Genomic DNA, 15352 nt, shown 5'->3' on the forward strand with positions numbered 1-15352 from the left:
GAAAAAGTCCGTAGCATATAACAACATACAAACTGAAGCGCGCCAGCGTTAGCAGGTCAGAAAATATTTTGTTTACTCGTAAGATACTGCATACGAGTGTTAAGCAGGAGTTGTATAGAGCAAAGATAAAATAACATAAAACGAAAACAGTGAACACGGCTGCATAGAACAAATTGATGTATTTTCTAACACCACAAGGAAAGAATAGGTATGGCCTTTGTCAAAAGTATACAGCCCAAGGGGTCTGCTTCTGATCCCTGCAGCGCGGCTCCTATTGCATACTCAGGAACTCTAACCTCGCGAAGGACAGAGGGACTTAAGTCATCAGCCCTTCCGAGCTTAAGACTGTCAACGGTGCTTAAGAGCACCCCGTGGGCTGTATATTTTCACAAAGGCTGTACACAAGATTTGAATGTTGCGAGTTAAGTTGAAGCCATCATATGAAATACAGAAGATAAGTCGATAAAGCAGAATATTCAACTGACGATAAATACACCATTCCAGCCTGTCTGCGGGTTGAACAGAGTGAGCAAGTTAGTTATTCCAACAGGGGAGATTGTGCTATGGACAAAGAGAAAACTTTTACGTAAGTGTTTGCAAAGCAAAGGGTTAAAAATTGTGGATGATACCGGGGGCAAGACGGTGTTTGTACGTTCTACAGGCCCATGCACGAGTTTGTAACTGAGTAGCAAATAATTGTAAGTTTAGGCGTAAGGGTTTCTATATTGATTGGGAGCGCCAGTTCAGTTTGGCTGCCTTTAGTTTAAATGCAGAATCAGTGCTAACGTACCCCGTTGCCAAAGGTAACCGAGCAAGAGGTTTGCTTCCCAGCTTTACAGTCGAGTTCTTACGGCACTCATACGGTTCAAAAGGCCCCGAAAGGCGAAGACAAGGGTCTTCCTTAGCTTGCAGAGATTTACAGCTTAAGGACTCCCGTAAGTACCCGTCTACACGGCTAAGAAGAAAACACGTGGCTCGATTAGTTTTTACAATGACCATACCAGTATTAAATAAAATGCACTGCGTGTCTCTGAATTTCGTTGAGATATTGATGTTACATTTCGTGTGCCGGTCCTACGCAATGTAGGCGTACTTTAATTAGGCTAGTTGGTAGCGCATTCTTCATATTGTCTCTCAACTGGCATAACTTGAGGCAAGCATAACCACGTGTGATAGGTTCAAAAGATAAATCCAACACAAAAGTCCAGAGTGCACTGTGAAGGCGTTGAATATTAACTTTATCGTAACGGATAATCTTCAAAGCATAATAAAATTCGTCGCCAGGATCTTGTTGCACGTGGCAGCCGTGCCTAATTCCCCTTTGATGGCTGTTTATTTGCCTTGCTGTTCAAGCAGCTGAAGCCCTAGCAACCATATACTGTGCCTAAAGAGACATAAAAATGGCTTCAGAAAAAAAAGCTTTCTTTGCAACTGCACACTGAGGAGTTTTTCCAGGGGTGTTTCTTATTGTTCTTATTCGTACGTCCACAAGGTATTGCTGGGCTTTGAAGATGCAGGATTCAGCTTTTTTTGTTTGCCTCTGGAGTGATTTGAAATAAAATATGTCTGGCTCTAAAATGCCCTCCTCTTATGCCAGCAATCACGTGCCGCTCTCCTTTATTGTCAGCATGTGATGGCTGGCCTACCGGCCTCATTCAAGGCGTCTTTTTAACACACAAATAGAAGTGAGCGCAGCAGCTTTTTTTTATACTACCATGTTAAAAGGACCTTGTCTTACAACAGGGGAAACGTAAAGATCAAAACCGGCTTGGAGTGACAGAAAAAGAAACAAATATTTTAGCTGTTTCTTCTGGGCAACGCTGGGCATTAAAAGGATATTTATTGCCAATGCGGCACGAATGTCTTACCATTCCATGTTCAAGCCACAAGCAGTGAACATTCAGCGAGCCGACACATTGTTGCACACCGCTTCAAAAAAAAAAAAACATGCCATCTATCGGGCGCCGCAGGATTATATCAGCAGTATTGTTGTCATTCCGTCACGGCTGCTGTAATCATCTGCAAAAATCAAACAAACAATATCATGGCATCTATCAAGTGTCTATAGCAGACCACTATAGCCTCCACAGAGCACAGAGCGCAGGCTTCTTTTTTGCTCGCCATTTCACACGCTTGAGCAGACAATCCAGCATAGCCTGGTGTCCCAGGCAAGAGAGACAGCCAAGATCATTCGCATCCTGAAATGAGGACACCACACGCTGCAGAAGGCTTCATATTTATTTTAAATTATCAATAGATATTTTCTACTACTAATATCGGGGCTTAACTTGGCCGGAGAGTTGTTGAATTGTTTTTAAGGCAGCTGCATCCCACAACTTTGTGCCCTTGCAGTCCGAGGACAATACTCGTTTCATGTGACACATATGACTGCTTGTGGCCCACGCTAAATATTCTGCTGCTTTGAAGTGACACTGAGAAGAGATAGCAGTTAGCCTGCATTGATGGCTACCGCACTTTAATCTCAAAGGTACCATTCCCATCGAAAACAGAGCAGTTTTTATCAGCTAGAAAAGACCAGTAAAACAAAATACAGGCGTCACCATCACCGGTCCATTTCGCAGGTGAAATGCTTGCCCTGCCACCGGATCCCAGAGGCTACGCTGCACCACCGTTCACTTTGAAACGATGGCAACCCGTCTTTTTCGGTAAGGTTTCCCGGAGTTTGAATCGACTGACCGAGTTTGAGTTTCCTCGCTGATAAATGCGTATTTTGCTACAGGACAGAAGTCAACATAGTCAAAATTAGCAAGGGAGTCCATTTTCACTGAAAACAACTTTTGGACGGATATACCCTCAGTGTCCCTTTAACGTGGTATGCTAGGGTAAACGGTAGATATTAGTTTTAACGTAATATTGCAGAATGCAAGAAGACGCCAAAGATGACGAATGGGTCTACGAGCTCGAGGCTGGAAGAGGAAGAAGTTGAAACACGCGGGTACTCTTTCTGGTTGACCAGTAAACTGTTTTTATCTTCAGCTCTCCTCGGAGTTGTACCGAGTCGTGACACTGGTGGAGGTGCTGGTTATGCACAGGACTCCTTCCGGAAGTCTACAGCGGGTCCCGGACATCGACACACCTGTCCATCGCGCTAGCCGCCGCCGTCTAGGCCTTGCCCTGGAGTGCAACCATTTACCGGGCGACTCTTCAAATGTCAAAGTTCGCCATGTCTCCCAAGCCATGGCACCTTCCACCCTTACGCCGGTGACTCTTCACAACCCCAAGGTGCCAGAAATGCTTCCGCGGTAACGCTTTTGAACATGTGACTGGCTCGACCAGTTGGAACGTGTGGCCAAGTTCAACCAGTGGAGCTCAGACCACAACCTTTGCAACGTTTATTTTGCCCTTCAGGGTAGTGCTAGAACTTGGTTTGGAAGCCACGAGGCCAGCTTGTCCACATGGAATGACTTCCGCCGCCAGCTGGTGGACACGTTTGTCAGTACTGGTCGAAGAGAGAATGCTCTGCGCCTGCTTGAAGTGCGCGTCCAGAAGCCGAATGAAAGTGTAGCTATGTTTGTGGAAGACATGGCTCGCCTTTTTCGCTCTGCCGACCCCGGCATGAGTGAGCTAAGGAGGCTACGACATCTCATGTGTGGTGTCAAGGAGCAGGTGTTTGCCGGCTTGGTGCGCAACCCACCTCAAAGCGTCAGTGAGTCCGTCAAGGACGCTACATCTATAGAGCGAGCCCTCCAAGAACGGTGCCGCCAGTACGACCGACCCTTCAACGGTGTTCCGACGACTGAGGCGGCGCGCACAGCAACCGATAGGACCACTCTTCGAGAACTCATTCGAGAAATTGTCCTTGAGGAGCTGCAGCGAAGTACGTCTACGAGCGTTCAGTCACCCGAGCCCGTAGTAGCAGTTGTTAGAAAAGAGTTCCGGTACGCCCTGTCATCGTCTGCACCATACCACGAGTCTCACCCAGTTGACAACGCGGCAGCCATTTGCGAACCATACTACGTGCCACAACCCGACAGCAACACGGCCGTCATTACTGCACCTTACTACGTGCAGCAACCAGGGAGCTATGCGGAAGTCCTTCGTCGCCCGCCGCCAGGCCACGCCCCACCGAGCTCACCGAGCCGTCAGTTGTCGCGATTTTTTCAGGGGCCTTAGTGGGCACCTCCCGGCCGCTCTTAGCCGCGCCGAACTTACCTGTGGCGCACTTATGACAGCCGACCAGTCTGCTTATTCTGCGGACAACCTGGCCATCGGTACTGCCGCTACCGCCAAGAGCGTCAGGTCTTTCCGCCTGGTACTGCTCGCCGCCATTTCGACGCTGGCCGTGCCCAAATCGAGGACCCGCCGCTCAGCAGAGAAGCCGACTCACCGGGCTTCCGCTGCCGCTCCCCATCTCCACAGCGTTATTCTTCGCCGACGCGTCGTAGCGATGCTGACGTTAGCGGACGGCAGACCCCGAGCCCTCGCCGGGGAAACTAACAGCCGCAATCTCGCGAGAGGAGGTTGCAACCAGTCGAAAAGTTTCAAAGCCCGCACTACCGCCGCAACCACGGACCGCAACCCGTGATTCTGACGCCGCTACTCTCATTGACACTGCCGCACTACCACCGAAAATACCGCCTACATTACCGCCGACGTTACCGCACTTCCGCCGCAAACGCCGAAAAAGACGAGCAACCCAGACGACGTTGCTAGCACCGACCTTGCCGTTTCCATTATATTGGCGGGGGATACACGCTCTGGTGGATACCGGCGCGGATTTTTCAATTATTAGCCAAAAACTGGCTGACAGGCTGCGCAAAGTAAAAATTGAATGGACTTCACTTCTTCACTTCACTTTATTCACCTTAAAGACCCCCTTCAGGGGGTATTACATAAGGGATGGGTTAATATGTTGATCAACAAGTACAAGTCACTTCTTTGAAATAATTGCTTAGCGTATCTGAAAATGCAGACAGGTGTGTGATGGCAGCGATATCGGTGGGGAGGCCATTCCAGTCCACAACAGTTCGGAGAAAAAATGAACCTGAAAAAGTTGCAGTACGCGACACAGGGCGGGCGATCTGAAACGGATGGGCAGTGCGGTGAGATATGCGGTTCGGATGAGTAATGTAGGGTGGTTGATTTAGAGAACTATGGAAAAACTTGTGGAGCAAATAGAGGCTGGCAATGCGGCGGCGATCTGCGAGGCTTTCAAGAGCGGAATTCTTCTTCAGAGCTGAAACGCTGGTGGTATATGAATATGCAGAGTGAATGAAACGAATGGCGCGGTTCTGAACTGATTCGAGTGCATTATTAGGTATGCATGGTGTGGGCTCCAGATAGGGCTGGAGTACTCAAGTTTGGGTCTGATGAGGGTTTTATAAGCGAGAAGCTTCACGTGTTGCGGCGCATGACGAAGATGACGTTTCATGAATCCTAGAGATCTGTTAGCAGATGATATGATTGTGGTAATGTGTGTTCGCCAAGAAAGATCGCTGCAGAGGGTGACACCAAGATACCTAAACGATTGGACGCTTTCTATAAACGAGTTAGCAACTGCATAGGAAAAAATAAGAGGGTTGTGTTGTCGATGAAAGGAAATGAGTTTGCATTTGTTAGCATTTAGCGTCATTAGCCAGCGGTCACACCATTTATGGACGCTGTTAAGGTCGTTTTGAAGGGCCATTTGATCAGAAATGTTAGTGACAGTGCGATAGATTACGCAGTCATCAGCGAAGATACGAATTTTACATGACACATGTGAAGCTAGATCAATAATATATATTAGAAACAAGAGTGGGCCGAGCACAGATCCCTGAGGGACGCCAGATTTAACAGGGAGAGCGCTTGAGCGGTGGTTGTTAATAGAAACGAACTGAGATCGGTTAGCTAGAAATTCTTTAATCCGTTGCAGGATATTAGGGTGTAAATTTAAAAGGGCGAGTTTTAGTATTAGGCGCTGGTGAGGTACCTTGTCAAATGCCTTCGCAAAATCTAAAAATAACGCATCGGTCTGCAGGTTGCGGTCAAGGTTAGCATGCACGTCGTGAGTGAAGATTGCCAGTTGGGTTTCGCAGGAGAGCCCCCTACGAAACCCGTGTTGAGCCGGTTCAAGGAAGCTGTTTGAATCTAGAAAGTTTGTGATATGGGAATAGATGACATGTTCCATGATTTTGCAAGGCACGCTGGTTAAGGAGATGGGACGATAATTTAGCGGAGAATCCTTTTGACCTGATTTGTGGGCCGGGATGACCCTCCCCACCTTCCAGTCGTCCGGTAGAGTTCCTGTCTACAGCGATTGCAGATACAGTAATGAGAGACAAATGGCAGAAATGTGTTTTGTGTTTTTCAGTACTTTTGAGTTCATTTCGTCCACTCCAGCGGCTGACGAAAGTTTAATTCTGTCGATAAGGTTTTCGATACCCTGCGCTGTGATTTCGATGGGAGACATTGTTGGCAGTGTTAGAGTAGGCGGAGTGGGCAATGGTGAGGCAGTTTCGTTTGTGAAAACAGATACAAACGCGCGAATAAATATTTCGGCACATTCAGTATCACTGGCATCCTCGCCTACGGCATTCGTTAGAGCGATGATGCGAGTTGCTTGCGGATTTATTATTTCCCAAAACCTCCTGAGGTTATTCGTCAGGACTTTTGGTAGATCAGTTTGGAAAAATGCTTGTTTGGCGCAGCGAATTGCATTGTAATACGTGTCCTCGGCCTGATAGTACCTATCCCATGCATCTGCGTCTGGGCTCCGTTTCGCTGCACTATAAAGTCGTTTTTTTCTTCTTTCTAATCTCTTAAGGTTGTGTGAAAACCGCGGTTAATAAGAAGTGCTGGGGGTCAGCTAGTGGCATCGACTGGGAAGTGCACTACCTGGATAGGAATAGGAAACTCAGTGTTTGTTGGCAGCCTCGTTAATCTCTCTGACTGTTGCAAATACCTTATCTTGGGCATGCACTTTCTACGCTTTCATGGGGCTGTAATCAGCTTTCGGGACAAATCGTTGCCTTAACTAAACATCATGAAGACCTGGGTTATGCGGAAGTACAACTGTCCCCCTTACGCGTCGCCAATGAGACAGTGACATTACCTCCGCGATCATGCTCTTTTGTTGAATTGAAAGGCTACGTGGCGTATACCGGCGAGGGCGTCGCCGAACGGGCAGTCACCCTGATGCTCGGCCGAGGTGTTTCTACAGCTCGAGGGATAGTCAACTTGGCCAATGGGCACACCGAAGTGCTGTTGCCAAACTTCAGCGATTAGCGTCAGGAAATTTCGTAAGGCACAACTGTGGCCTTTTTCGACAGACTCCCAAGTGCGCTAGACTGTGTTGTGCTGCAAAAGGAAGGATCAGTGAGCAAGGCGCCTGCAACCGTCGTCGATGTGAGCCCAAATTTGTCATCTTCAGAACGGGAACACCTTTTGGATCTCATAGATCACTTTCGAGACTGTTTTGCTTCAGAATCGCGGATCGGAGAAACGCCTTTGGCCAAACATAAAATTATCACGTATGACGCGATTCGCCCGTTTCAACAAAATTCTTACCGTGTGGCTCCGAAAGAACGCAAAACAATTCAGCGCCAGGTGGCCGAAATGCTTACAGACGACGCTATTCAGCCGTCACAGTGTCCCTGGGCTTCCCCCGCGGTGCTTGTTAAAAAAAAAGGAGGGCGGCTTACGATTTTGCATTCACTACCGCAAGATCAGTCAAGTGGCCAAAAAACACGTGTACCCTCTACCTCGCATCGATGATTTCCTTGATCGGCTACGAAATGCACGTTACTTCCCTTCAATGGATTTCCAAAGTAGATATTGGCAAATCGAAGTAGATGAGAGGGTTCGGGAGAAGACAGCATTCATCACTCCCGACGGATTGTATAAGTTTAAGGTTCTTCCATTCGGTTGATGCTCGGCACCAGCAACATTTCAGAGGATGATCGACACTGTGTTTTCGGGACTCAAGTGGGAAACAGGCCTGCTGTATCTTGACGACGCGTTCGTGTTTTCGGCGACCTTCGAGGAGCATCTACGCTGCTTGCTAGCCATTTAACAGTACCTCTTGCTGGGCTAGTTGGTGTAACATTTTGTAACAAAAGATAAAAAACAGCGCTAATTTTGAGACAAACCAGACAGAAAGTCCATACAGGACGGGCGCTGTCCTGTCTGGTCTTCCTGTGTGGATTGTGTCAAAATTAGCACTGTTTTTTATCTTTTATCTTTTGCTATCCGTCTTTCAGACCATACGACCTGTGGTCCTCACACTATACCCGAGAAGTGCCACTTCGGTTACGAGGAGCTGCAATTCTTAGGACACGTCGTTAGCCAAGAAGGTGTCCGACCTGATCCCGAAAAGCTCGCCGCAGTCGCGAAGTTCCCAACACCTACGGACCAAAAGACGTTGCGGCGCTTCCTAGGGCTTTGCGCCTATTACCGTCGTTTTATTGCTGGCTTTTCACGAATTGCCTGGCCATTAACTTCACTTACACGTGGCAACGCTGTCTTTCGCAGGGGTGAAGAAGAGCACCAAGCTTTTAATGATCTCCGTCATCCTCAGTGTCCCATTAAGGAGGTATGGTAAGGTAAACGGTACATATTAGTTTTAACATAATATTTTGGAAAGGAGTGCTGATATTCGCATTAAATTGCATGTGCTCGTAAACGATGCCCCTGGGTACAGAACGAAACACTTATTTATGTGTCGAATGTTTACATTTCCTGTGGCTCACTCCCAAAATTTCAGGTATGTTTAATCATTCAGTGTATCTTTTATCTGCAGCCACAAAGAGGAATGAGATGATATTAGGTAATGTTATTCTAAATACCCACAGGCTAAATCTGAACTAAAGACATATCATATTCTTTTTAAAGTTTGTGCTGCAAAAAATATCACTGCATGAACAGAGCCACAGCGGGGTATCTTTCAGTGTAGTTTTTGCCAGTGTTATCATTCTTATCATCATTGATATTATTTTAATTAAGAATATTTACGACTGGTTGTAGCACATGTGTGCACAGCTTCACTAGATTCAAATGAATACCTTCTGAGGAAAAGTGCACCGAATTTGAGAATTTTATAAAAACGTTATTTGAGAAAAATGAAGTTTTATGTTCGCATACTGCTGACTTTCTTGCAGGTGTCTCCAAAACCCTTCTTAGTGTTCCTTTCGATTTGTAGTCTTCCTTGCGCTCGGCAGAGAGAATTCTGTCCTGTCAACACGCTCTTTTTCCAATTTGTCGAGGACAATGTTACAAAACACACATGATGCACGTACGACGCGACAAGATGCCACTCCTTTTCCGCGAGTATGAAGGGCATAAACGAACTTTTCATTTACTTCAATGACGTCCAGCAGTACGCCTGGGCGTCTCGAATGCAGTTAGAGCATCGCTCTCGCTGTAGCTGACTTTTATATAGGATGCCAAACTGCCTCGGCTGTCGATAGCTTCTTACAAATTATTTCTCCCTTGTTGCCCTATTTACTCACAGCAACATCCTGGAAGAAGCTGCGCAGAAGAGCGAAGTCGATGAGAGGGTTCCCAGTCGTACTTGAGCCGTCTACATCGAAGGACTCACCACCGATCCTCTCACCAGGTTTCGTGAAGCTTGCGCTTCATCGTGCCGGTTTATCACTGCCCTTCTTGCTAGTGAAGCCATTATTTTCTAATGTTCTCTTTATGCTCCATTTTCCATCTTCCATTTTTGATCGTGCCATCTTCTGAGCAAGTACTACGCTTGAAACTTGAAACTGAAGTGATCACGACCGTAAATTTGGAAACAATAACAAAGACTAAACACGCTACACGAACACCACTAGCAGCATATCTTCTATAAAAGTAAATATTTCCAACAAGATATCTTTTAGTCCGCACCAACTACTTGCCATACACACACAAGCAAAAAAAAACAAGCTGTAATCAAGAAAACCCCGAAAGACTGCGATAAACAAACCGGCCTGCGAACTCCACCCGCCATTTTTAAACGCCAGGGCGCACGGCACACTTCGGCGCGACGTATAAACTTCTTTGAGCTCCCTGCCGCTCGAGACCGCGCTTCCGCAGGTTTGTTCCCATTGTGCAGTCAATTTTTCGGTAACAAAATTACAAATTCGATTTATGGGGGCTTTACCCTAAAATACTCCCTTAACGGCTGCACAGAGATAGAGAGGCGCAATTCGAGAAGCTCAAGTAGTTAACTGACTGCAAAGAGTCGCCTCCGCCCAAAGCGAGACTTTCGGCGCCATCGCACTGTGCACACCCTGCCGACAGTCCCCGCAAGAACGTAAAGGCGTGCTGTGTCTGACTACAACAATTTCACATAACCTGAATGCCTAGGGGACCTCCCCCATCTAGACCGCATTGTTGCTCCTTGCTGTTCCATGCAATAAGAATGGCCAAGCGACATCGTCGGTAGCTTCGGCATCGTTGTTGTTGTTGCCTCAAATGCGATGACACATACACGTAGGAAAGATGGGACAGACGTCGACTTCGTCCACATCATCGTCCACCCTCACAATATGTGTTCTTGCTGATTGCCTGTAAAGTTATGTTTTAAGCTTGCTTAAGTATTTCTTGGTAATCGAACACGAACCGTATATACTAGAGATTAAGTAGCCTCACTGATAACAGATAACGCTACAAAGACCCAGCAATTCCCTGAAGTGTATTTGTCGACGCATTGACGACAGGATTGCGGGAAAGCACAGGTGGCGGAGCGTACCACATTGGAACAAAGCAGAAGGGCATCGATCATCATCATCTTAATTAATAATCTTTGTGGCTGGTACGGTCATACTGCGTGTCAACATGCTCGACGGCAGTGCTAATTAGGTCAACTGGAACGGGACGCAAAGCTGTGGCGCCAATACAATCAGAAACAATTTGCCAGTGACGTCACGCTAGAGCGAATGGGGCCATCCGGTACGTAATGGAGAGAAGCTCAGTTAATAAAATTTTAATACGAGAATACTTCTATTTTAACGTACTTCAACAGAACAACAAAGATTCGCATTTTGTTAAATATATACCAGACAGAGCCGTTTGCCCATATTTTGTAGTGTTTCACAAGGATTAGTAAATAAAAATGACCGTGTGGCACTGCCTGCACTCTGTACAAAAAAAAAGTCATAATTGAAATCTTACTCCCAGTTTCGGTTTTGGTTTCAATACCAAAATGGTGGCAGTGACGTTTAGGACTACTTCGGGTCACGTGAGCTGTAACAAAAACTACGATATTACAGCGGCGCCTTTATTCATTGTCAGTGTAGCTGTTCGAACAGCATGGGGTTAAAGCTGGAGTGAAATAAAACAAAAAGAAAACGTTTTCTGAAAAAAATGCAATGCCCCTCATGCAAAGAATTCACCCTTGCACTCATTTTCAGCAGTAAAACAAGAACTTTTGGCTGGAAATAATCGAAGCAAAACGGCACTGGGCTTTTCTTACTGCACAGCCTATGCATCGCTTGTGTGGTAGAAAAATACCGTACCGAATGCCGAAAACGAAGGACAATGCAACCCGGCTCCATTGCAAAATAAGCACTATGCCACCCGCCCACCCGCCCGCCCGCCTGCCTGCCGCCCGCCTGCCCGCCTGCCCACCTACCTACCTACCTACCTACCTACCTACCTACCTACCTACCTCTACCTACCTCTACCTACCTACCTACCTACTACCTACCTACCTCTACCTACCTACCTACCTACCTACCTACCTACCTACCTACCTACCTACCTACCTACCTACCTACCTACCTACCTACCTCTACCTACCTACCTACCTACCTACCTACCTACCTACCTACCTACCTCTACCTACCTACCTACCTACCTACCTACCTACCTACCTACCTACCTACCTACCTACCTACCTACCTACCTACCTACCTACCTACCTACCTACCTACCTACCTACCTACCTACCTACCTACCTACCTACCTACCTACCTACCTTGCCTGCCCGCCCGCGCGCCCCCCTGTCCGGCTGCGCGCTGACGCTCCACCCGAAACCTGGGCGGCGGAGGTGGGGGCGACACCACAACCGCCGCTGGCTTTCGGTTTTTGTTGTAGCTAGCAGATACACTACTACGAGCCGCAAGCCCTCCTTAAAAGTTCCATTAATTGCCGGCTGAGTCGTTCGCAACGATTACAATGGTTCCAATCGCGTCATGTGAAAGAGCCTTAACACGAGCTGGTCGTGGCGATTTTTGTTCCCTATGTTGCGGTATGCCGCAATGAGGAGCAGTGTGCCAGTATCTGTGAGACGCCACTAACGGAAGCGGCTGGGAGCGGCATTCAGCAACAGTGTGGCATCCAGACTGCCTAATACCTCTTCTTGCTCGGCCCTAACGTCGAAAGAGATGGCAGCCTGTGTTGCTGCCTGAGGAGTCACAGCCAAAAAGCACGAGTAGAGCGCAATATGATGTCCTGCGCCACTGGAATTGAGGTGCCAGCGCTGTGTCGTTGGCAGCACGAAATAACACGTGGCAAAGAAAATCAGGCAAACGATAAGGGACAATGTATGTCGGTTCGTAAACGAAAAAAAATAAATACTCGAGCAATAAAAGTGGCCCTGCAGTACGGGTTTCTAAAAACATTCGTGCACACGAACTTTTAAAATTATGAAAGCTGCTGATCCATGGGGAGAAGTTCATGAGGAAAGGAAAGCATATGCTGATCTATAACTTCTTTGTTTTAGAGTATCTCTAATTTGCCTTAATTGTGTTGTCATGTGCTCTGACAATGATAACCGCACAAAGCTGAGCGGCCAAGTACACCAGCAACAGCCGTCTTCACCGCAGCGACCACCGACTTTGCTAAGCTTGTCTCCACATCGGCAGCAGTCGTGCGGACAAAAGTTGCGTACGAGCTCTGTCGCCTGCCGAGAATGGCATTAACATCTGCGCGTAAACACCGTTCGCACTGAATAATGTCCAAAACAGACTGTTCATCGGCACGCTTCGGGCAGGTGGGATCGTCAGCTGTGTGATCAGAGTGCCTAAGGCAACAGCTAAACGACCCACAAGTGCAGAAGTCTGAAGCATGATCGCCGCCGAATATGCGACAGCGCGTTGCCGACTTGCAAGATTTGCCACTGAGACCAAAACGCCAGCAGTTCTTACACTGTAATGGTGTGGGCTGCAGTGTGTCAACCCTGTATACAATGGGCCAGACTTTGATTTCACATGGGCACGAGGACCCCGCAAAGGTTTCTGTTACAGACTCAGTTAGAATACGAGAGCCTCCAGCCTCTCTGTTGCAGCGGTATACTGAGAGGATGCCAACAACGGAATCATGAAAATCTGAAAGAATTTCTTCTGGCGTAGCGGAGGGATCCACATCGCGGATTATTCCTTTACGCAGGCAAGTTGCTCAGGAATAAACGCTTTCACCGGGAGTGAGGCGAGAGAAGTGCACTCCAGCAAGTCTGCAACGCAATCCAAATCAGGTGATTTGCACAAAATTCCTATTTTTCCAAATAGTCGAACCTCAGAAATTTCAAGATAGCCGTTAGTCGCAGCCTTCAGCTGCTCCTGGATCATGCGCGAGTTTTTGATCTAATGAAACAATCTGCTAAAGGGACCAGCGCCAGAGGGATATGCTTGACACTGTTTTGAGAAAAAGATTTTAGTGGCATGTTTTCAGCCGGCACTCTGGCGAACTAGGTTACAGGACCTGTGCCCAGGGAAGACATAGTCATTGGCCTAAGCCTAAAGAGGCATAGCGTCACTATCAAAAAGGGGAAAAACTTGGCCAAATCCCCTACTTGAGGAATGGCCTCACCAGGAGTTGACGACAGACCAGAAGACGCAGAGGCAGTCAAAGGATCAGCAGCACCAAGACACACTTCAGCACCGAGGCTTCCTTGAAGGACGCAGGAGAAAAGCTTCCAGCTGCCAGCGTTCTCATCCTGTGCGCTCGAGGCCTCGCGCTCCGCGAGCAGCTGTCTAGAGATTTTGTTGTAGTTCACCTCTTGGACAATGGCAGACACCCACAAGGGGGATAGATCACACATTAGAGCGCTAAAAGTAGACACTAGAGTGCGTGGTGTAAAAAAAAGAAGAAAGAATATATTCGGACATTCAAGAACGGTCGACGAATAAAAAAAGAAAGGCGGCCACCGTCTGGAAGACGTTGAAGTATTGAGCGTTAGCTTTATTGGCCAAGTGATAAACGAACGTTTTTCCGCATCCAGCAGGGCCAGTGAAGAAAATCCTGAGCGGTTCGGAAAATTAACTTTTCCACCTAGCGGATAGATCGACGCCTAGCCCCATCTATCAGAGAAATTACGATGCACGTCTATCTGTTGTCGAGTTACACCCACTCAAAGTACGTCCCAAACTGAATTTGCTTCGTTTGACGGGTCGAAGTGGGCCTAGCTTGCAGTGCGAACAGTTATAGAACAGTCATAGTTATTCAAATATTTAGAAAGGAATTTCCAGGGAAGTGGAAAGTTTAATTTTCGTATAGACATAGAGAGACAAATTTCTAAAAAGAATTTCCTGGAAAAGTTCTCGGACAGGGGCGACACGTCGACAGGACAGGAAGAAATGATCCAACGTTTCCGGTTCATTGCTGAATGGGCACATCACTGAGGAAGTAGCGCCAGATCTATAGACAGATAAACGTACACGGGAAATATACTGCACCTAAGGCTTTTCAGGGACACCTCGCATTTCAGAGGTCTCTGAGTACGCAGTTATTTCGATGCAGGAATACATTTGAGACCTACAATCGTGGAACCTCGGTGTCCATGACGCCAGCTGTGTTCGGTTTGGGTGCATTGGAAGATGTAACGGAAGTTCGAATGCCCATCACGTGAGCCGAACAACAAAATTAAGATGCACGTGAACACGAAAGAAAACCTCGAAAGAATATAGCGGTTCCAGTGGAAACTACGAAAACAAAGGGAGAGTAAGGCAGAGGAAAAGCGGGCCGAGAAAGTTCAAGAAGTAGTAGTTCTACACAAGGAAGAATCCGTTCATATCATATAGGCAAGGAAATACGCTTATTTAGGACAAAAGATGCAAAATCAGCGTTCAATATCATTTTCCGGCCTGCTTGTCTGCACTTGTGAGGAGGAAACAGAAGGAGTTATTGGGTGGGGTTAGGGCTGCACCGAACTGCGAATCTTCGAATTGAAGACGAAGTTCCAGGTCAGGGTTATGTGAATGGGGTGTTTTTTTTTCTTCCGCTGTACTAGGGCTAGCTCATTTCAGAAATGTTTAAAATATTTGCAAAGGGGACCACGAGAAATGATGGAACGGGCGGACCTCAGAATTCTCAAAACAGCTGCCCTGGTTGCCCTCCTCGCTCTAGTTTCCCAAAATCCTGGGATGAGTGAGACAGGTATTGGTCTTCACAACTGCGCCAGCACAAAGGAAATGGGCAAGTG

The sequence above is a fragment of the Amblyomma americanum genome, chromosome 1, assembly GCF_052857255.1.
Source record: "Amblyomma americanum isolate KBUSLIRL-KWMA chromosome 1, ASM5285725v1, whole genome shotgun sequence".
Lineage (NCBI taxonomy): Eukaryota > Metazoa > Arthropoda > Arachnida > Ixodida > Ixodidae > Amblyomma > Amblyomma americanum.